General features: G+C 37.9%; 1 long non-coding RNA gene across 1 annotated transcript; it reads right to left on the bottom strand.

Annotated features, from left to right (window-relative positions):
* Positions 1–19,731: 19,731 nt before the first annotated feature.
* LOC115948153 lies at positions 19,732–22,640 on the bottom strand. Its single transcript, XR_004082007.1, has 2 exons — positions 22,516–22,640; positions 19,732–20,946 (listed from the first exon to the last, which is right to left on the bottom strand). It is a non-coding gene; the product is annotated as an uncharacterized LOC115948153 (long non-coding RNA).
* Positions 22,641–22,713: the final 73 nt, after the last annotated feature.

Raw genomic sequence — 22,713 nt, 5'->3', positions numbered from 1 at the left:
CTTCCAGCTTTCTGTAGTATCACTTTCTGGAGTATCACTGTGCCTTTTGTTCTTTCTGATGATCTCCTAAATATCCTGAAGATTTCCACTCAAGATGTGACCATTCACTATCCCCACTATATTTCTTCTCTGCTTCTTGATACAGAATCTACTTTTTCTTCCACCTTTTCTTTCATTTGATCATGTGATGGCTTACAGAGTCACAGATCAACCTTTTGGATCTTCTCATGAGCTCATATCTGCAAACCTGCTTTTTCCTCTCCTCTTCCACTGCATGCTTCTCTTGACTTCATTATGGACACCAGACATATTTCTGGACATTCTCTTCCTCAGGGCCTATCAGATGACTGAATATGGCACAAACTTCTGTTGAATGCTCAGTGGTTACATCCGACCCACAACTGTATTGTGCAGATAATCCTTTTTCTCTGCAATTTTTTAGATCTCTTCCACTTCTCTAGCAGCTGCTGTCTTCTCTGTTTTAACAGTAAAAAACCACCACCACCACAGCAACCACAAAAAAAACAGACCTACTGCAACCTTTCCATCTTTCTGTTTTCTGCCTGTTGTTGTCCTTAATTAAAGGACTCAGGTATTGACAAATTTGAAGTTTCCTTGCTTCAAAATAAATGTTTCACTATGTAAATAAAATATTTGACAATGCAAATCCAGAAGTTGCAGAGCTTTGCTTCCACAAAAACATTAACATGATAATCATACTAATTGAGGATGAAACTGGACAACTGGTAACCTGAATTTCATGCCTGTCCTATGATGACACCCTGTTATTAAAAGGAATAGACTTTCTTCTATCTATGTCCACTGAAGTTTCCAATAGAGAGTTTTCCTGAATTAAATCCTGAGGGCAGTTAATGAATCCCCTATGCCCCTATGGAGGTGATCCTATAAGCATCCCAAATGTGGCCTGACTAGCTTCTTCATTGCTTACTATGGGTGCACAGCCAGGAATCAAATCAAGCAGGCAGAATCAAATCTGCCTTCTTTATTCCTCACACTATGCTTTAAGTAGCCCCACTTTATAACAGCCAAGTTTCAATAATAGTAAATTGTGCTCATATAATGCATTTTACTGTATAATTCTTTGGAAGCTACTTTAAAAAGGATGTATATTATGACATTTTCTGTAGAGGCTGGGTAAGCATGAGAAAGTTTTTCCTAACTTCTGTAACAAGCTCCTTTCTATGCTGAAATATATCTGCAAGCACTTCTTTGATCTTTTTTCACATCTCACTAGTTTTTGGTAAAAGCCAGTAGCACACTGTTAAAGTGAACATTATGCCTTTCCAAAACCACATAAGCATACAGACAACTTCCTTGGAAATTCAAGGGCATGGTCTAGCCAGATATTTTCACACACCCACTACTTTTGTTTTGTGTCCTAAGTAATAAAAATTAATTGCATTAATATCATTGTGAGAAGATCAAGCAAATATATGACCAAGACCTAACTAGGTTTTAATGGGATTGTGCTGGAAGTATGAGTTTAAAATGCATTATTTTTCCTTTAAAGCCAAGGATTAATTATATGATCTATTTTTAACTGAGTATTTCCTCAGCATTTCTGTTTTTTATTATTCATTTGTGATTCTGTGAAACCCATATTTTTGGAAAAGGCAGCAGTAAATATAAAAATGCATAATGTGCCCTTCAAGGTCAGTAAGCAGAACACTGGTGTAGGATCTGTAAAAATTAACACCTTTGAAGGCCACAAAAAGAAATGTATATGGTAATTTTTTAAATTTCTGCTACAGTCATTTCTAGGTCTTAAATTTTAATCTCTTCAGATGATTGTGAGTGGCTATGCATACAGACTTATCAGGGAATCCAAAACCTTCTCTAAAATAATCAACTGTCTGTTGCCTTAACGGTAACTTTTCTAAAAAGGACCAAAGAATAAGGGAAGTTATAATCTCAAGATGCACTCCAGACCTCCCTCAAACACAGCTTGACATCAGCAGCCCTTTCTTGCAGTAACTTGCTTATCTTAGAGCTTCTGAAAGCAAGTCACAGAGGGAAGCTTTGACTAGGAAGGAGGACAGCTTATGTGCTGAAATTGCTTTCTGTGGAAGCCCAGAAGAAACTGTGCATATATCTTTAGACTAGTTCTTCAGACAAGAGGGGAAAAATGGCAAATATAGACATTTTAACAGTCTCTCTCTTGTGTAAGAAATCATATTGTGTCATTTACACTGACAACATCTCTTGAAGAACTAGCATCATAGAAATGGAATTAAGAGCTGATGGCTAGATCACCTATAGTAACAACCATCTGGATGTTGTGGGGTAAGTCTCCATGATGTTCCTACAGTGGAGCTGCCTCTAGTAAATGAATCCCAGGACCCAAATGCCAGAGTGAGAGTTTTCTGGTGAAAGACTCCTTGTAGTGAGAATTAAGAGGGTTATTGGAAATTCATGTGCTTCTCTAGTAGTACAAAAAAAAGCCCATGGCTGTAGGTGATGCTATTCAGACTGTCATATGCTGAAATTCTTAGTGAGTGAAGGAGCTGCATTACCCCTGGGTCAGGTCTGATGGGGCCAGACGTGGTGGCCACATCCAAAGAGCAATGGTCTCTGGACTATGCCTCCTCCTGAATTACATCCAGGAATTCCTTGGGAAATTGCTACCTAGCCTTGGCACAGCCATCACAGGGACTCTCCTGGCAATTTAGCAGTGGAGGCAGTTAATTTCCTGGGAAACATTTGATTTACTAACCTAGATGCAGTCACTGAATATCCTTTAGAAGAGTCAATAAGACTGCCAGCAAATGTGCATTGAAGGATTTGGCAGAGATAAAAGGAATGGAACTCAGATACTGACCTGTGAATGACAGAGGATTTATGGCATCCTTGCTTTTAGATTATAATGTGGATTTTCACTGCATTGTGGGGTTTTTTTGAGTATTCATTATTTTTTTCTGCCTGCACGAGCCTATTATAAATCTAAAGGAAATTTTTTCACTTTCATTAAATATTTTTTCACTACATGACTGATCCTACAAGTACTATTTCTAGAGTATGCTCATGCTTAATGGGAAGAAAAGTAGGAAAATGTGTCCTTCAATGTTTAGGGGACTGAATTTGCTATGCTTGCATTCTCAGTTTTCCTAGATGCATCAAGGAGGGCTTTGATTGCAAAAGACAAGCAGAATCTGAACCAGTGCATGTGCAACAAATTATTTAGTCAGCAGCACTTCTCAAATAGATGTCTGCTAAAAATAATAGTTGTTACTGTCTCCCCCTCAACTGCACAGTAGTTCTACGGTGAATACCAGAGATGCATTAGTAGAGGAATCAAAAGTTTTGGCCACAACGTTCTTCTCAAAAGTTTCACTACTTGAAACCCCAGGGACATTAAGTGGAAAGGAACAAGAACTTACTCCCCTACATGAACTACAAGCTATTTCTGAACTAAAAATCTGCAAATGTTGACAAAAAAGTAACTACTGTGAATCTCACCATATATTAAGTGTTGTCACTGGATCACTTTGACACAAGGAGTTCGGTTTATTGCTCAATGTATATTTTACTTCTGAAAATCAGAGTAACATAGAAAGTCCTAATTAAAGGGAATTTATCATTAGATTTAGTATCATCTTTCATTTTACTGAGTATTTACCTAGTTTTACCTTTACTGACAATTTAGGTAAAGTATTTTGTGATCTCATGACAAACTGGTAAGTAAGATCTCACAAAGTAGTTGATGTTCACCAGTGTATTGAATAGGTCTTAAAGTAATGGATGGGATTTATTTCGTCCTGCAATTACTAGACTTGATGCTAGTCAATCCAATTTAATTTTTATTTCTATAAATTGCTAGAATTTGCAACACACTGCAGTATATTTTTCCTGTAAATCAGAAGCAAGAGTCAATATGCTAATACTGCCCAAGTGTTATATTAAGTCATGTGGGTCTATACAATGTGCACATTTTATGTCTCAGACAATTTGCATTCACTACTTTTGTTAGGAAGAGAGAACATGGTCTTTTACCAACACAAACAGTTTCCTAGGTGATCCTGTGGGTCACACCGTGTTCTGCTGTGATTCTTATGCATCGAGCATAGATTATATACTTAGAAAATGATTGAAAGTTATATTTAGGCATTTGCATGAAGTTCAAGTGAAGTGGTCAAACCTACATTAAAGGTGGGCAATGTTTAGATAGAATGTGTGTTTTAATGTCTCAATTCTTCCTGCTACTAAGCAAGACAATTGACATTTTCATAACTGCAAAAATTAAGGAATGTCTGACTTCCTTAGAAATTACAGCTTACAGTACTATAGGTGGTTTGTAACTCTTGGTTTGTAATTTGTGTGGATTTCCTACTTGTAGTTTTACATATAGTTAATGCTATGATTTCTTAGCAAACATAACTGAAATTTATAATCTAGGTCAAACCTAATATGCATAGATATTCTACCAGTGCCTTCTTACTGTTCTCATTTTCCATCTTTATTCAATAACACAAATGCCTTTTGTTTTTGCAGGAAAGGATCTGCTCCAAATCCTGATGTCCCAAGGATGCCAAAAGAAGTTGTACCTCAATGTCTGTAATAATTCTAAGCAAAGTTCTTAGGATTTGTGCTATACATACTTTCATTTTACTTTGCTCTCTTCAGACTATTAAAATGTCCCCTTTTTTTTTCCTTCCCTGTTTGAGAGGCATCACATTTTACTTTTCTGTAGGTGAAAAAATACTGTGTTGAAGTAATTTTAAGCAGAGAAAAAGAGCCCTTTTGTTCTGTTAGGAAGTTCTAACTGAACCTCTTTAGTCATAGCTATGAGAAAACTTGGCTGAAGTTTGAAAACTGAGATGCCACTGCTAAATTGACTAGACGGCTATAATGGTTACGTTTGACTGAAAAAACACTTCTGAAAATACTCACTGGACATCTGTCAAGAAGCAGCTCCTCACTCATAATCTCACATAGGAAATGGGAAGGACATACATTATTTATCTGCTGAGTTTGATAAAGCCAAGTGAGTTTGAAAAAGTGATTGTATAAAGAAGACTGCTATGTTCAGAACAAAGTTCTCCCCAAAACTGCTGCCTTATCCCAAAGATGGGAGGGGAAACTCCTGTATGAGCTAAGTGCAGTAAGTCAGATGTGAGACTACTCAGTATGCATTTAAAAGGTCAGTATGCAGAAGAAGCAGTCTGGTTAGAATATCGCCTTGGCCTCATTCTGCCTGTGCACTCTGGGAAAGCAGTGTATGCAGAACACAGGGAAATAAACACATCCCACAAATTCTACACTGCAGAGGGCAGGGAATGGGCATGTCTTGTCTGCAGGTGCAGTTGCTCCATATTTGCAATGCACTTTTGCAATATTTCACTCGTAGGGAACAAATTTACTTGATTTTGTGTGTGTGAGACATTTTTTCATTTTATTTTGAACTCTAAAGGCCGCTAATTTACCACAGAAATTCAGTATTACTCTGTGCATGTAATAGTTCCAGTTCCCAAAATTAACTAGCCAGTGATGCAACCAGTAGCCAGCCAAAGGCAGTGTCACAGGTACAATACAGCTGGAAGACTTTACCCAGAGCTTTGAAAATCTTGAAGAGTTGTATCAATCTATTTTGTAATGAAGAGTTGGTAAAGAATCTTTGGCCTATGAAATGCAAAGGTTTCATATGTTATTTTCACTGCTATTTTGTTATTTTCATTGGAAATTACTATGAATTTGTGACTGCCCTGTGCTTGATGTACATGTGCTTAGCTAAACACAGCAGCCTACCAAAGGAAAAAAGACCACTGTAGTCAGGGCAACATTCACCATCTTCTAGATGGAGGCAAAGCTCAATCACTGGGAAACCACAAAGGTAAATCTTCCATGAGTTCCACAGCTGTGGTTCTGCAGGAAATGAGTACAGTTTGTGGGTACTACGAGTTATAAAGATAAACTTGGACAACCACAAAAAAGCATTAATAATGAAAGGCAGCCTGACTCCTGTTTCGTTTTCCCTTTTGAAGGTACACAGCTCACTGTCTGTGTCAGTGTTATGTAACCACAAATTGCCTTCTCATCTTCTGCAAGTTGCATTGCTGTCAAACAACAGTGATGACCCAGCCACACTGTCTAAAGATGTCAGGGGAAGAGAAAAACCAGACTACTACAAATGACACAGTGAATACTCCTTTCCTGTTACAAATTCCACATTCAATCTAAGTAATTATTTGGCTGCAGTGATACTTAGTCCACAGGACAATGCGTTTACAGGCATTTAGGAACAGCAGTTTACAATAATGCTTGCATATGGGTTTGATATCTTGTGTTGTTAAAACAAATCAGCAAGTCTAGACTGTAATTTGCTGAAGCAATTTATGGTTATTTCATGGGTTTTTTTCTCCAAGTAGAGGTGAATACATTTGACTGGCTTAAGAGGAAGGATGGTAGTGCACATTCTTTTGATTTTAACCATAAGACTTATCTGAAACAGAAGTATTAACATCCTGGTTTTCATACCACATCAAAAACTGATCCAAACTATTAGTGCTTTATTCTCCTATGATATTCAAATATTTTGGTAGCTGATTAATCATGAAAAAATACTACTGCAGCCATTTCTTCACAAATTAGTAAATTGAGACAGTCAATACAGCAAGTCAGTAGGGATCCAGGACCCATGTGGGAAACCCTCAGCTGCCTTAAATTCTTACTGAAGTCATCAAAGTGTAACATCTGCCAGTAGTTGAGGGTTCCCCTTAGCTTTTCACTCCTAGGCTGCTGCTCCACTACCAAGGCAAAATAAATGCTTTTTGTATTTCTGGAAACACTGCAACATTGCTTTATGCCAGACTTGACAGTACTTTTCTTCTAGGTGAGCAAGTACTTACAAGTAATTTTCTCACACTGTTTTCCAACTTTATTACAAATCTCACACAGCTTCAAAATCTGTATAACACAAGAAGACACTGTGCTCATTCTCCTTAGATGTAATTGCATTTCTGAAAAATGTAACATAATATACAGATAAATTAAAAAAAAACCAACAAAGCCAACCACTACCACCACCACCACCACCAAAAAGTTAGGAATTGAGATAAAACCTGACAGCCTGAACTAATATGTAATATGCCACTACCACCACCACCACCACCAAAAAAAAAAACCAAACCAAAAAACCAAAAAACCCACCACCAAAAACCCAGAAAACCCCCAAAATCCTCAAACCTCCAGGCTCTCGAGAGCTAATAAGTTATTATACTGAAGTTCTTTACGGACATGATGGAGTCTTGTACTTTCTTTTTTTCTTTATTTTTTAAATGCTTATGTAGATGTATGTGAATTACATTCTAAGACCATAATGTTTAGATAATTGTTTTGGTTTACTGCAATTGTCATACTGACAGACTTTGAAAAAACAAATGCATTTATTGTTCCTAGAAATCATCAATCATCAGATTTTGAATTCACAAGAAAATGTGCCTTTTTGTTAAGAAGGTAGAAGGTCCATCAACTTCTCTTAGTACAACATGGCATAACTCCACTGAAGAAAGTGATTTGCTACACTACCCTGTTTTCATTAAAAGTAGAGGTATGTCATGAAAGAAATAACTGTATAATATACTCATTACTTGTTGACCTTAACCAATACCCAAGATCCTAGCTGTCCCTCTCACCTTTTCCAGTGGCTCATAATTTCTGTTTTCCAGACAAGCATAAATACATGATTTTGTGGTAGAAGATGAAAGAGTTGCTGTTTTACAGAGCGCTACAAGAGAATCTCACAGTGCTGTGCAGAGCATAACTAATTGAGCCTTTAAACCTTCCAGGACTTGGGAGAAAGAAGTTGGACTGGACTTCTGTTCCAAATAGACTGCAGTTTGTAACAAGCCACCTCATTCAAATTATTTCTCTTCTGACATTATTGCACTTTGGGCTGTGTTTGGTTTTATTTTGTGTTGCCCATATGGAGTGCAGTTTCTCTGTAAATGAATCCTTAAACATCAGTTCTAAGAAAGGATCCTCCTTTGTGTAAGATGTGCATGTTTATCAAGGTTATCAAGAAGCAGACTTGAGATTCTACATGTTGACATTTAGAATTCACCAAATGGGTAAAAAAGCTTGTTTGGATGATCTAAATAGGGTGCAGAAAGAGGCATGAAACTGTGTGGTTGTACTGGGGCAACCTACAAGTATTAGCTGAACATCTAACCCCTAATTCTTCAGAAAGATGTGTCAGGTTAATGAAATGACAATCATAAGTGAAAAATGTTCTGGAGCTCACCGTGGTGTTTGTAGGAGACCTCTGTCCATGTAAGATGTTTTTGAGATTTCCATGCGCCATTCCAGGATGTGTGTCATGGCCTCTTCTGAGAAGAATGAGGTCACTTGGCCTTTGGCCTCATGACTTCCAGCACACTCCAGGAAAGGAGTTTCTCACCAGCTATTGCTATAGCCTGCAATATCTTCTTTTTCATTTACCCTCCTAGCTATGCCAGGCTATATTAACCCTTCCTGAGCACAGATACTGCCATGCTCCCTGGGATGCCTATGCTAGAGAAATCTTTGGAAGGGCTTGTTGCAGTATCAGTGTCAGTATCTATTGTAACAGGGAACCCCAGCAAGAGTGATTTGAGTCTCTCTGCTAAATAGTTCATGCACAGAATCTGATTTACTTGTTTGCCTTTCAACATCTTTTCTCTAACACACAAAGTCTTTAAATGGTATGAAAATCAACAAAATAAAAAGTCCCTGCAGTCAAATCAGATGTAATCCTCTCAAACTCCTTTTCTCCTATGACTTCTGTCAACAGTTTGCTCTTCAGTGCAGGATGACAGTGTTGGAATGTGACTGTGACATCATAGCCACTGACAGGCTGATCGGACCGAAGCTGTTACTGTCACAGACAGGGTTGATCTGGGCTCAGCAGGGCTATGCATTTAACCCCCTTGAGCCCTGTGCCAGATGGGAAGGTAAAATGAGTCTTTCAGATCACCCTAGTGTCCTCCCAGAAAGCACTCACATTTCTGTGTATTTGACAATCACTGAATCTGGCAGGAAGAAATGTATTTAAGCAAGTATTTCTAACTAGACCCTTGACTCTTACCATTATATTAAACAGCTAAAGGTATTAGATTTATGAGTGTGTTCAGACAAATATTCTACCCTGCATTTTTTTCCATAATTCTAAACTTTTCTGATAGCATCTTTCATGGCTTCCTGTCCAAAGGTTTTTCCAAATTCTTAACATCAAGAAAGTACATGTCCCAGGTGTCATCTTTTGCCATTTTCTCTGCTAAACCATGTAGAACATAAAAGAGAATTTATTTTCTAAGAATTGGAAAAACTAGCTGATACAAAACCAGAAATACTGATTATGGAGAATCCCCGTGTAACACAGGACTTTTTATTGTTCCACTTTTTCTTCTTAGTCTGCAAAATTACCACTGTACAGCAGTGCATTTGTATTACCTTTACATCCTGCTTTAACTGGCACTGATGTAAATGTAGAGCAATCATATTGAATTGAATTTCCTCCTGGTTTTCACCAGTGTGAGAATATGATTGGCCTGTCCTTTTTATCAGTCCCTACTTTTCATCTGGAAGTTCAGCCATTCCTCCAGATGAAATGACAGTTGACTAATGACAGGAAACCAGTGTCAGAAAGCCAGCATATAATGCACACCATAGCAATAAGTCAAGACTAAGGGATTATGGCAACTGTAGTATTTATCACTGCTTAAAACCCATGTAAAACTTTTGTCAGGGTAGAAAAAGGTGAAAGAACTCTAGATTTTTCACTGTAAGCCTAACTGAGAAAAAAATTCATTACAAGAAGACATTTTAAAGCACTTTTCTAAGTGTATGCTAATTTCATGTGCTGCTGCTGTTCATCCCTGTCCTGAATTTTGGTATAAGGAGTTTTCTGGCCATGGATCTTGGCTGAGAACAGCCTTCTCTCTCTCTTCTCACAAACCTCATCATACGACCATCAACTGCAGCACAACTATCTTAGACACTTGTCTTCTTACAACACTTTTTTTCAAAGTAAATGCAGCCAGGAATCATAAAGTAACAACACCCATTGGCAGCTATAACTGAACACTGGATCCTGGAACCAAGTATTTGGTGGGAAAGGACCGGCCCTTCCTGGGCACTGTGGCCACATTAGGCTGTACTGAGCCATAAACCAGCCTGCCCTCTCCAAAGTTCATATTAAGCAGCACTGGAAACTGGTCAGTGAGTTATTCTGACCTACTGCTGTGGCAGTCACCAGAATATTGCTGGACAAAAGAAAAGAACATCTAGCAGAAGAGCTGGAACCCCTGATATAAGACATCTTCATTCCTCCTCTATGAATATGCTTTTTCATCTGCTCTTAGACTTGATATGAGCTGCCTGGTAAGACAATGATTGGTGTTTCCACTGAGATCAGCATTTTCCTTGCACCATGTATCTGTGAGTTTTGCTAGGAAACCTTCACTTGACCCACTGCTGCCTGCATGGTGAGCTGCTCAGGTCCATGGGCAGCATGTGCACCTCTGTCTTAGTGTCTGGCTCCACAAATGATGACTTCAAATCTTGCTTTGCCAAATCTTCATTCCTGTCCTCAGTTTTTGCCTTATGGAGCATTTGGGTGAGCTCCAGTACTTTAAGATGTATTGCACAATCTTCCTGCTCCATGGTATGCACACAGCAAAGAGACAACAGGGGAAGGAAAAGGGAAAATGACTGTGCCATGTTTTACAGACTTTGTCAATAAAAACTATCAACAGATCAGCTCTGGCATTTATATTTCATTCTGTGGTTATAAAACAAGATATGAATTGGATTCTTTGGCAGGTCCTATATGCCTGACTAGAGAAAAGCAGCCACTGGGCCTCTTGGAAGGAGTTCTGTCTTATTCTGGTACTCACCAAAGTAACTCTGAGTTGAAGAAGGGTGGACCAGCCAGCTGGCTTCTGGCTGGCACTAATAGAGCAATGAAGGGGAGACGGACAACAAACTGAATGCAGACTACACAAAACACACAAGAAGGATGAAGCAGGAGGACAAGAGAGAGCTGTGTGACTGCCTGCTCTCTGGAGTACTTTAAATACCGGTATGATCACCTTCAGATTTTTGGTTAATGTTTCCATGACCTCAAGCTAACAAGCAATTTTTAATTTACATAATACAACATTTGCAGAGGATTCAGCTGGACTCGTCCTACAATATCTGTCTAACGATGACGTAAGTGCAGCTCTTCAACAGTCTCTGGCTGGTAAGTCAGGCTAATCAGCTCTGCACTGGAAGAGCTAGGCCATACCCAGATGCCAAATAGAAATAAACTCTTCCATGCAGATTGATTTTGCTCCTGTATATGTAGGAATAACACAGAAACATAACAAACACCCTTCAAAGAAGCCTCCTGACTCTATGTCTTGGAAGTAACTCCTGCTCAGTAGGAAAAGCTACATTAGAGTAGATTTCCTTGTTTGCTTCCACTTCTGCTGAGAGGCTGTTTCAGAACTTGACATGGTTAATGATAAATGTCTTCCTTCAGATACATAACAAACAAGCTAGACCATCACAATGTTCATATTTTGATCAATGTGGTTTCTGGGAAGGCAGGAAGAAGCTGATTTTAGTAGATGACTGAAGAAATAATCCTACCTAGGATATAATTTTTGAAATAGGAATTGAAGAAATAAACATAATCTGATACCAAAACAAAGAGAAAAGGAGTATTCAACAATGCCAAAATTATAAAAAGAGGAGGAAGATATTTTTGGGAAAGACAGTCCTTGATGTGAGCACTTTAGTTGAATTGGTAAACAGAAAAGAGTGCCAGTGATCTGGTTTACTCTTACTCTTTACTCTCCAACCCATTAAATGTTTCTGCAGTACTGTTTGTTCCTTTAATTTGGTATTGCCACTTGTATGTTTTGTGAAATACCATATAAATGCCAAGGCAGCTGAGACTTTGGCACACATTGTTGACAGCTGTTTTGAAGCTACAAATATGATGTACGCTACATCTGGTGAGGTTGGAGTGGAAAAATACACTGGAAAAGCACAATTCCTCTTTTAGAGCTGCTGGGAAGGGTTTACAATGTCTAAGTCCTTTATTCAGTAAAGCAACTTTTAAATTACCTACCCACAGAGATGGTCTTTTATAATGAGAACCAAAGATTCATTTGAATATTTCTGCAAAGCTGGTATGTTCATTCTAACTAAGAAAATTGACACAGAACATGAAAGAGATGAGTTAATGAGCTTTAATGAGTAAGTTCTATCAGTGAATCAATAAATGATCTAAGAATATTTTTTTTTTTAAATTTTCATGACATGGTTATGACTATGCCAAACAAGGCATCATGTGTACTCAAGTGTAATGAAGTCTCATACCTATGACTCAGTGGCAGAAGTAGCAGCTGGCCTCCTGGAAGCTGCAATGAATAATCAAGGGAGTTGCTGGTATCAGTCTAATGTTTTAGATGCTACCAAGTGTCCTCTTTCAAGAGAAGTGGAGTTGACTAAGTAGCTTAGATATTTTCTCAATTTTCTTTTCCCAGCAGTAGCTTTCACTTTATCTAAAATCACTCTGTGGCTGCTATTCAAATCCTTTCAATATGTAATTTTTCCAAAACTAAAGTCAAGTTGTTTTTTTATTTCTTTAATACAGATTGATTAGACTGAGTGTAGAGCTCAGCTAAGACCAGCTCCTGATGGAGTTTCCATGGGGAAAATAAGCATATCAACAGCAACACTAATACTTTATTTCAGAGGGAGAAAGTCTTTCTATGAAGGTTGCACATTTCTGTGTACTGCATTGATTTGGGTAGGATTTCATCCCCATAATCTGAACACTTACATTTTGTACTATTATGTACTCTAGGACCTTCGACATGAGTTGAGGTGCTCTCAGGCTGTCCTAAGTTCTACTGAATTTTTTAAAATATAACATGAGTGGGAGCTTATTTTGATGACCCCTTGTTCTTAGTTGGCTGATTCTGGCAAGGATTCCAGCATTTCTGATACAACCCCCTTGTTTTCAAATGAAAATACAGCCTTGAGGCTGGAAGTGAAGCATGAGCACGATGCTATGCTTGAACAAGAATATGCTCTGGTGCAGCCACAGAATGCAGCATTCAGTAGGAATCACTGCTTTAATTACAGTCATGAAGATGAGTCTGGATTTTCTGTAAAAACCATCAGCAAAGGTTCTAAGCACATCCCAAGTGCATCCCTAACTGCCTTTATCAATTGTTCTGTTCTTCCTTCTGGACCTAGTGAAGCTTCACTCTTCTGGGCACTGATGCCCAGTGCAGGAGAAGAAAGTGCCATCTCAGTGCCTTGCCAGCTCCTCCAAAGGAATATTTGTGGAACTGGGCAGAATTGGGGAACACTCCATCTGGGCCTTGAGTAATGTGCTGCAGTGAGGTCAAACTGCAGTGAGGTTGTTGTGTGGCACCATACAGCCTTGCAGAAGGACACAGCATGGACGTGAATCATCCTCAGCTCCTGACTGAGCCCACTTCTGCTCCAGAGATATATCCAGTATTCAAGGCTGGCACTTAGTTAATTGGAAGCACCATGTCTCCAAAAGCCAGAAGGCTGAAAACATTTTGGAAAAAACCAAGGAAATGCCAATAACCAGAGCAATGACCTTCCCAGCCAATCCTGTCACCTCCTTATACATTATAAAATACCCAGGATACTTTCATTTTAGGAGGAACATTCTGGATTAATAAATAGAAGCCAGAAATATTTGGAAAGTACTACTCCCAGGATTAAGTGTTGCAGGTGGAAGGCCTGAATTTACCAAAATGCATCACTCCTTGAATGCTACATGTCTAGAAGAACTTGGGCCCCTTTATTTTTTTTAATATCCAAGTGTACAAAGTGAGTTTCTACTTTGCTCTGGAATGAAGCAATATTGATTGTGGTTTTATAATGGCATTAAAAATTGAAGATTTCATGTAACCATAAGAACATATTGGTTTTATGTGACACAAATGTGTGAGTTAAGAAGTTTTGACTGGGAAGGACATGAAATCTTTCATAAAGGATTATCCTTTTCCCAGAACAAAAATAGCAACAGATCAAATTCCGGAAAACAACCTGCCAAGCCCCTTACCTCTCACTCCACTTCTTTAAGGCACACTGCATCTTAATTAATTAGAATTGAATTTCTTGGGATGGATAGTATTACCATTTTAGCAATTCTCCAGTCATCCGTAGAGCTTCCTATGAAGTCCAGATTCAACTTTACAAGTAAAAGTAAACAAAAGCATATCTAAAAAACTAGACGAAAACGAGACAGAAAACCTATACCTTTTGGCTGCCATTTCAGGATAGTATAGGCAATGCCATGAGTTCCCTGACTCAATATTTAATTTGTTTTTATTTAACTTATTTTGTAGGATCAAAAAATATGCTATGGAATCTTTGGCTTTGATTTTGCAACAGCAACTGCCTGAGTAGATCCTTATGGAGTCCCCTTCCTGAATGAGAGCTTAGATATTGTAAATCTATCCCAGTCATCCCTAAAGAGAAATTGGACTTTTTCACTGTCTGCACTCAAACCTCAGCACCTCCAGATGTAGCACGCATCGCAGCCTTCACTTCAAAACAGCTGTCAAGAGTGTGCACCAGACTTTCAACTGTCATGCCATACACTCAGGATCCCACACAACATACAAATGGTAGAATAGAATTAAATAATGGTACACAATATGAAAAGAAAAACACAAGTTACAAAATGGTAGTGGTCATGCTCACTGGCTTTGCAAAATTCAAAATTTCTCTGCTGGAGTGAATTTAATACCAGACGGTTCTAAAAATCATGAGGTCAAGATGTAGCTGCATTTGTTGAGAGAAGTAGCTCTACCTGCTAAAAGTATTTTTAAGAAAGGTGTCCCAAAATTCATCTGGACAAAATACCCCTTCCATTTAATTTAGCTGTTATTTACTGTGCCTATAAAGCTCTTCTGTTCAGGAGTGATGAACTGTAGTGTGTAACTTGCAACCTCCACATTGTGGTATAGAAAAATTCTCTGAAACTGCCTTTATATAAAATTTGGAATGATTTCATCAATTACTAGCACTCTTCCTCAGTATAAGTAGATTTTGGTTAGTAGTGTATTTGACAGGGCAGATCAACCTGACAACTTTCATTAGTCAGACATACAACCATTGTAAACATCTTCCAAACCAAAAGGTTAGGCTTAAGAAACAAGACACTGGTGTTGGCAGGTTCAAAGATAGTTTTTTCAACTTCATATAACAGTTCATCTGTGCGACTATAAATGACTGAGAAAGTAATACACTGACATACATACTGATGGTCTGCCACTGAAAGAGGCCAAAGAATAAGGAAAATTTAGATGATCTTGATCAAGCAGTTCTATTTGTTGAATGCTGTGTCACCAGAAGCAAGCCTGTTGAACTGAAATTCAAATAAATACTTCTGCATTAGATTTTTAAGTAAATATCATTATAAAAATGGGCATGCAAGAAATAAATGGTGAGAATTATTTAACTGAATATCTATATGGCAAAGCATTTTTTTAGTGTAAAGGCACTGTATGTTAGTTTTAAAGTATTAAATGAAGAAGAGCCCTCTTAGAGGACCCTCTAGACACTACTTTTATATAAGATCAAGTCAGGCAAGATGATCTAATAATCCATTGTGACAATAATATTTATAAATCTAAGAAAATTTTAAAATAAACTATAAACTCAAAGATGGTGTGGTATTTCTAAGTCTTCAAGCTTAACATCTCCTTCTCCCCCTATCCCTCTCCTCCTCACCGACCCCCACCCCCACCTTTTGTGTTTATCTCAAAGCAATCAAGGTTTTTATTTCAGATCCTCTTGTATGTTTAAGCACACTTGTGGGACTGGTTGTCTACTACGGCAGTGGTCTAAGTATTTAAACTTCTCGTACACTCATTGCACAATTAAACAGAATGCTTAAAATAAAGTATCAGACAATCCAAGTCCTCAAGTTTATATTTCAAATGAGTACTGTATAGATTTTTCTCTACCCCTTCATTATAGAACATTCATGTTATCGTAAAAACTTGTTCCATGTCCTTATAGGACCTTCCAGCACCTGATGGGAGTGTAGAAGACAGCTCAAGGCCCTAGAGAGGGACTTTTTGCAAGGACAGGTAGTGACAAAACAAGGGGGAATGGCTTCAAGCTGAAAGAGTAGATTTAGATTATGTTGGAAGGAGAAATTCCTTATTGTGAGGGTGGTGAGGCACTGGAACAGGTCAGACAGAGAAGTTTTGGTTGTGCCATCCCTGGAATCACTCAAGGTCAAGCTGGATGGGCTCTGAGCAACCAGGTCTAACTTGTCTCTGCCTATGAGAAGGGGGTGGAACCAGATGATCTTTAATATCCCTTGCAAACCAAACCATCCTATAATTCTATGATTCTCTGAAACAAAATCACAACTCCTGGATATAATGGATAAAATGCCCTGCCAGTTTATCTCTAAACAATGAGATAATTTGTTTATTGCAGTATTTTCGATGTGTCCTACGAACAGTAAATTTAGACACTACCACTCATTGTATCATTTGTTCCATGTAGCTTATACTTTTATTCCTGCCAAATAACACTCACCTACTTGATCCAAATGAGGATCTTACGTGTCCCAATTCACTACTATTTCTTGCCATTGCTTCAGAAATATTTCACTCTTTCAATATTTCAATTTTTATTAAGCATTACTTGTGTTGGTTAAGGAATTATGAATAAGTCTTCCTAACAAACAGCAACCTTTTTATTATAGGTCACCTAAAACTAACAATGTTGTTGCAGGCTAGGTATGCCTTTTTTTCTGTTTTTGAAAAAATGTGGGGACTATGTAGAGCTAATACAATGTTTGGGCATTTGTGTTTTTAAACTAATTCAGGGAATATTCTGCAGTAATAAGAAAATGTATGTTCAGATGTGTATGTTCAGATGAATACCAGTTTAAGAATCTACATAAAGAGATGGACTAAACTAGTTTTCTTTTGCTTTGTCTCCTCTTAACAGCAACAGGAAACAGTCAAAGACAATTGTATTTACTTGGCTGCTGTATACCAATTTCAAAGACACAAAAAACTATGCTTAAGTGAGCTGCCAAACTTGGTTTGGTGCCAGCCTGAGTACTCCCAGTTTATCACCAGCTGACCTGCTGCTGCAATTCTAATACCCACTTTCTTGCTCTACACGCCGATTTCCTTATGAATAAGATTCTGCAGTCATTTCAACATATCCCTCTTTGCCAGGGGTTAAGACATGACTGGAAAAGTCTGTAGCCTACAAAGCTACAGCTAATATTCACCTGAGTGTCTACCTGTGCTTATAATCTCCATAAGGCATTGGAATCACTGCATTTTATGGGTATCTGTATCTAAACTTACAACATTCACTGTAGCCTGACACTATCCCAATTGGCTTCCAGCAGAATTCGTGCCAGTGGGCACAGTCTGGATCTGATTTGGAGGATGGCGATGGAAATAGGGATCGTTAAAAACACCCCATTATCATACGGTCTGGTAGTTGGCTACAGTGCAGTTCTACAAACATGATTCAGTACAGATGTTTCATTTAAACTCTAGGTTTATAAAGGTACACATTTTTTTGGTTTACTCTGATTATAACCACAGTCTACTCCTCCCCAGTAATCAACTGCTAGAATTTGTCAAATGTTGTCATTTAATATGTGGGTCACTTCCAGTGCTGTGTTTGTTGCATGGAATGCTCCACTTCCATAGAAACAGATGTTTTAACTTAACAGCAAAAAGAGCTAAACAAGTGCATGTGAAGGCGCAGTGCAAATAATGTGTTTCATTTCTGTTATTTATAGCTGTCCACAGCTATCATAATTTTTTTATTTGAAAATTATTAAATCAATTACAAGAAGTTTATTTACGGATTACTGCCAAGAATGATGCATGCTAGGAGACTGCTTCTGGGAAAAGTGTCTTCTTCTGGGCCATGCAGAGGCGTTTCAAAGAAGCCATTTCTGAAAGATTGCAGTGTAACAGGGTCTGCACACTAGGCCTCAAAGTATTTGCAGAGAAGAAACCCTCTTTAGATCTCCCAGCTGGTCTGGCAGATCATGTCAGGTGTCAGGGCAGTGGAGCTAATATATACTTAACTCCTCAGCATGTTTGAAGAGGATTTCTTGCCTTCTTTAGTACAGCTGAGATGGTGGTTAGAAAGAAGAGTCAGGGGAGAGGACTCTCTTTGTGAAATGGCTGAGATGAGAAGGTGGCTTTCTTCCTTTCAGTTTTATTTGACTGAAATACATCCTACCTAAACTAGGAATCACAGTTTTTTGTGAAAAAAAAAACAACAAAACAACTATTGTTGTATGAAAAACTATTAATAGTCTTATCTAAAACAAAAGGGAGAAATATTTTCTGAAACATGGAACTATATATACGTGTCACAACAGAGTAACAAGTCAGCCATCTGTGAAATTCCTTGCTCCTTTCAATCCTACCTGACTAGTTTCAGGTCACTGTAGGAGCCACTGATTTTTATAACAAAAGTAATGTTTGAAAGCAAGCCATGCTGCATAGTTTCCAAAGCACAAAGACAGAATAATTCGTAACAGTGCTGTAACATTCCACATCCAGGGGCAGAGCACATAAACAGAGATCTGCATGCACCTAAGGTAAGGGCTTATAGCTGATACTCTAACATAATTTCCTAAAAAAAACCAAATAATTTTTACACCTGAGCCATGGGCAAACCTGGAAGTACAGCCTAGGTTATTTCAAAAGTTCACTGTGTTCATTTTCATGCCCACCCAAATGCCCTGGACATGTATTCCACCTCCTGTGCTGGGTTCTCAGTGCAGTAGTCAGAGCCAGGCCAGATGAGAGAGATATCTATGTTTGGAAAGCCTCAGCAAATGTGGGACACAAAAGCAGTAAACAAATCAATGGGATGCCAGACCAAATGTGTTCCACATTTGTGAAAATAACAAAGCTGAGTCTGGAAGAAAGGTTTATGTGTCTTCTCCTCATACAATGCTTCCCAAGGTACTTTCTTTCAATCCCCCCCAAATTAAATCCAGCCCAGACAGCAGCAATATTTGTGAGTACACAGCATCAACCAAATGCATTGCAAAGCCACTGACAGCTCCATGTGGCTTGGCCTGAGCCAGGGCTCCAAGGGGTGAGCAGGTGTTTCCTCCCACAGTCTTCCTCCTCAGCCAGGCTCATGGATGTGCTGCCACACAGCACTGCTGGAGGAAGGGTCTGTGCCTCACTTGCCCCTTGCAGGGGACCCAAACTCAGCCAGGCTGGCAACTTCTTCCCTCACAACTCTCAAATCTCTGGATCATTTCTCGAGAAAGATCCTGTGACACCTGCCTCTGTTTGTGCCAGGGATGGAAAGCCTTTGCAAATGTCTTTTGGAGAGACTTGTGAAACCATGGGAATCAGCTCACCTCTCCTGAACAGGTTAGACAGCATCTGGTAGCTCCACAATTTGGTGACTCAGCTGTGCTTCAGCAATGGGAAGCAGGCACAGAGGCAGAATGGGACAGAACTGTTGCTCAACATCAAATTTGTATTAAACATTAAATGTTAAAAAAATTGAATTACTAAAAGGTTTATTCAAGGTTTCTACTAATTAATTTTTCTATTAAAATTGTGAAATGCCAAAAAAATTATTCACGGCTATTAATTTAAACAGTGCTTTGCCACATCCATAATGAAAAATGGGAATTTTTGAAAGCTGGGTAATCTGGAAGGCTTTTACAACTCTTTTTAGTGTATTCAAACTCAGTATTTAATGTTCACTTATAGTGAGTCAGCACAGTCCAACCCAAGCCTACAATAAAGAAAAATAATGTCATCTGATGGCTTTAAAACCTACACTTCAGACAAAAATAAGTAAGTCAGCATGGCTGGCAGCAGAACAATTTGAAGATATCTTTACTTAATGTATTTTATTTTAAGGATTATGGGTATTGTATTTATTCAGTTAACTCAGCCTTTTTCCCTGACAGCAATTTTCTACAGAAAGTGCTATAAAATTCTTTTGAATTAATTGTTGTCTCAGGAGCAGTAAGTAAATTTATGGTACAATTTACATGAGTGAGGTTAGTAATTTAATTCCTTTAAATTTAGAATTTCATTGTCCTGAACTACATATTATTTTTAATCTTTGTTGCATGACGTAATCTTTATAAAGTGGGTGGATGGGCCTCACTAATTTACTGGGGCTTTCATCCATTTAGAAGCCGGCTTAAAGAAAGAAGACATCTTACACTAGCACTGGATAAGCAGATTAAAGGAATACTAGGGCATTACATATTATTCTTGCTTTCTTAACTAAAAAACCCCATTATTTTCCTCTATATATACATGATCTTCACATTTAATATCTGTTCTCCTCTTGAACAAATAAAACAAAAAAACATACTGTAATAAAACTCAACTGCTTTGGTAGACCTCAAAATCCAGAATCATTTTATGCCTCAGAATCAGTTTTGCCTTCACATTATAGTCACACATATCTTTCTTCTCTGATAGGGTCATTTGCCACAAAATGAATGTCTGGAACAAGGATTTGAGGATCCAACTTGAAATATCAGCAAGAAAATAGTCTTACTCTGTGATGTTACATGTTGCCTCTTCCTGCTTTTCTTTCTCTCACACCTATTTGCTGTTCCTCTGTTAATTAATTCTCTGGACAAGCCTAAAAAATAAGGACAAAGTCATAACAAACTTACAGGTTGCTTTCTGTACCAGTCCCCATAGCCATGTATCTTCTACCAAGTATTTCCATGTTCTTCAACTCCCTTATTTGCTGCAAAAATAAATGGAAGAAAATATTATCCTGGAGAAATCGTGGCCTGTTTGGGAATTTTTCTGCTGAACATCCAGGGGCTCAAGAGAACCTCTTGCCATCCTGCCTTCTCCATGGGATTCCTTTCACTCCTCTGATGTGTGTGCCCATGGATATCTAAAAAACAGTAAACAAAAAAAAAATGCAAGATGAACAGTAAATTCAGGAGTCCCAGATGTCTTCAAATTCTTGAGTTTTATGTTTTTTTCAGGTCTCTTAGCTTTCTCAAGTAAAAGTTTTGTGTTCTGGGAAAATACATTTCTCCCAGCACCACAGGCCCCATTCTCCCAAACCCCAAATCATCACTCAACATGCAGCAGTGTCAAATTTGGTAGTGCTGCAGTTGCTTTGATGGGAAGATCAAGAAGTTAATTCACAAGAGACAGAGGTAAGTTAACCTTTTCTAAACTGCCTAACGAGACTGAGGAAAAAGCACTTTTTTCCCAATCTCTACTTAGAATTTCAAAAATGAATTTGTCTATTAACACTCACACAAAAGTAAATGCTGTTTTGCTTGCACCAGCATATCTGGGAAAACTCAACTGGACAAAAATCAACAAAACCTGCAATTACAAATCACTTGCTTTCTTGCTAGAAATCTGTCATTTAGAGGGTGTCAAGACAGTATTTTGTGATTTTTTTTTGGTGTTTTATTTTACATTATTTTATTAAGCCTTATTAAAAGCAGAATAGCTACTTTACATTTTCAGAATCCTTAAAGATATCATGATCAAGTTCACAAAGTTTTCACTGAAACATCTTTTACTTGCTTCTTAAGCCAAAAGACCTTGTGTTTAATAATGAAATAGCTGGACATATGGATATTGTATTTGCGTGATGGATATTATGATTACTATATGTGAATAAAGCAAAAGTAAAAATTTAAGAAAAATTAAAATTACCGTAATACAATACAAGAATTATGTTCATAATTTACACTAAATTTTACAATACCTTCAATATCCTTTTTATCAGAATGAAATTTAAAGGAAGTATTTTGGTATAATCCAAAGCAACTTTTTAATAAAAAAAAATATTTTTGTGAAAAATTTCTACTCCCTTGCACAGGCAGTAACCATGAAATAAACTTAGTCCCAGAATTAGGAGACAGAAACATCTAATTCTCCTTTATTATTTATCTGGAAACATGAATTCCCATAAATTGACATTATTCACTTTTACTTCCTGAAAAATTGTATAAAGTAATAAATACATAAAAATTAAAAATGTTGTGTCATAAAACTGAAGGAGATATTTCAACTTCATACACATTTCTTAGTAAATTATAAAACCTAGAATTTCTGAGGCTTGAAAGACATACAGAAACACAGATGATTTTATTTTTTTTTTTCACTCAGGAAAATCTTTTAACCAATTTGGAGTGCAATGACAGCTCAAAATTCCATTCTGAGATTCCAGAATGCTGGAAAATTTTGCACTGCAGGAAAATTGAAGCTCTAACTTTTATTTGATGAAACTTTGCATTCAACCCTATTGAGCTAGAGAGACCTCAGTGCCACTCACTCATCTCTGCATCTCATCTTACAGATGTGTGATGAAACATTGATTATTTTAATGCATTTTAACTTAGTATACAAGTGTTCAGGTATTAATCTGATCCTTTTTTTCTGTGGCTGCAGAGAAACATTTTATTGTTTTAAGGAGTAGACTAAAGGCTTCTCTCACCCTGCTGTTTGATCTGGCCACTTGTGATTATGTCTGCAGTCTTTCAGTCTCACACTGAGCCTTCCAGCACAGCACATCCCAGGAGCCAGCATGTTCTCCTGGAGGGAATTGCAGCTGCAGGACACAAAGTGCTTCAAACTGGCTTTGAGTCAATGCCACCTTGTGATACATCAGCAGGAAGAGGAATGCACTTCTCTG

This window comes from Geospiza fortis, unplaced genomic scaffold (genome assembly GCF_000277835.1).
Source record: "Geospiza fortis unplaced genomic scaffold, GeoFor_1.0 scaffold200, whole genome shotgun sequence".
Taxonomy (NCBI): Eukaryota; Metazoa; Chordata; class Aves; order Passeriformes; family Thraupidae; genus Geospiza; species Geospiza fortis.
This window is presented reverse-complemented; position numbering and strand designations above follow the sequence as displayed.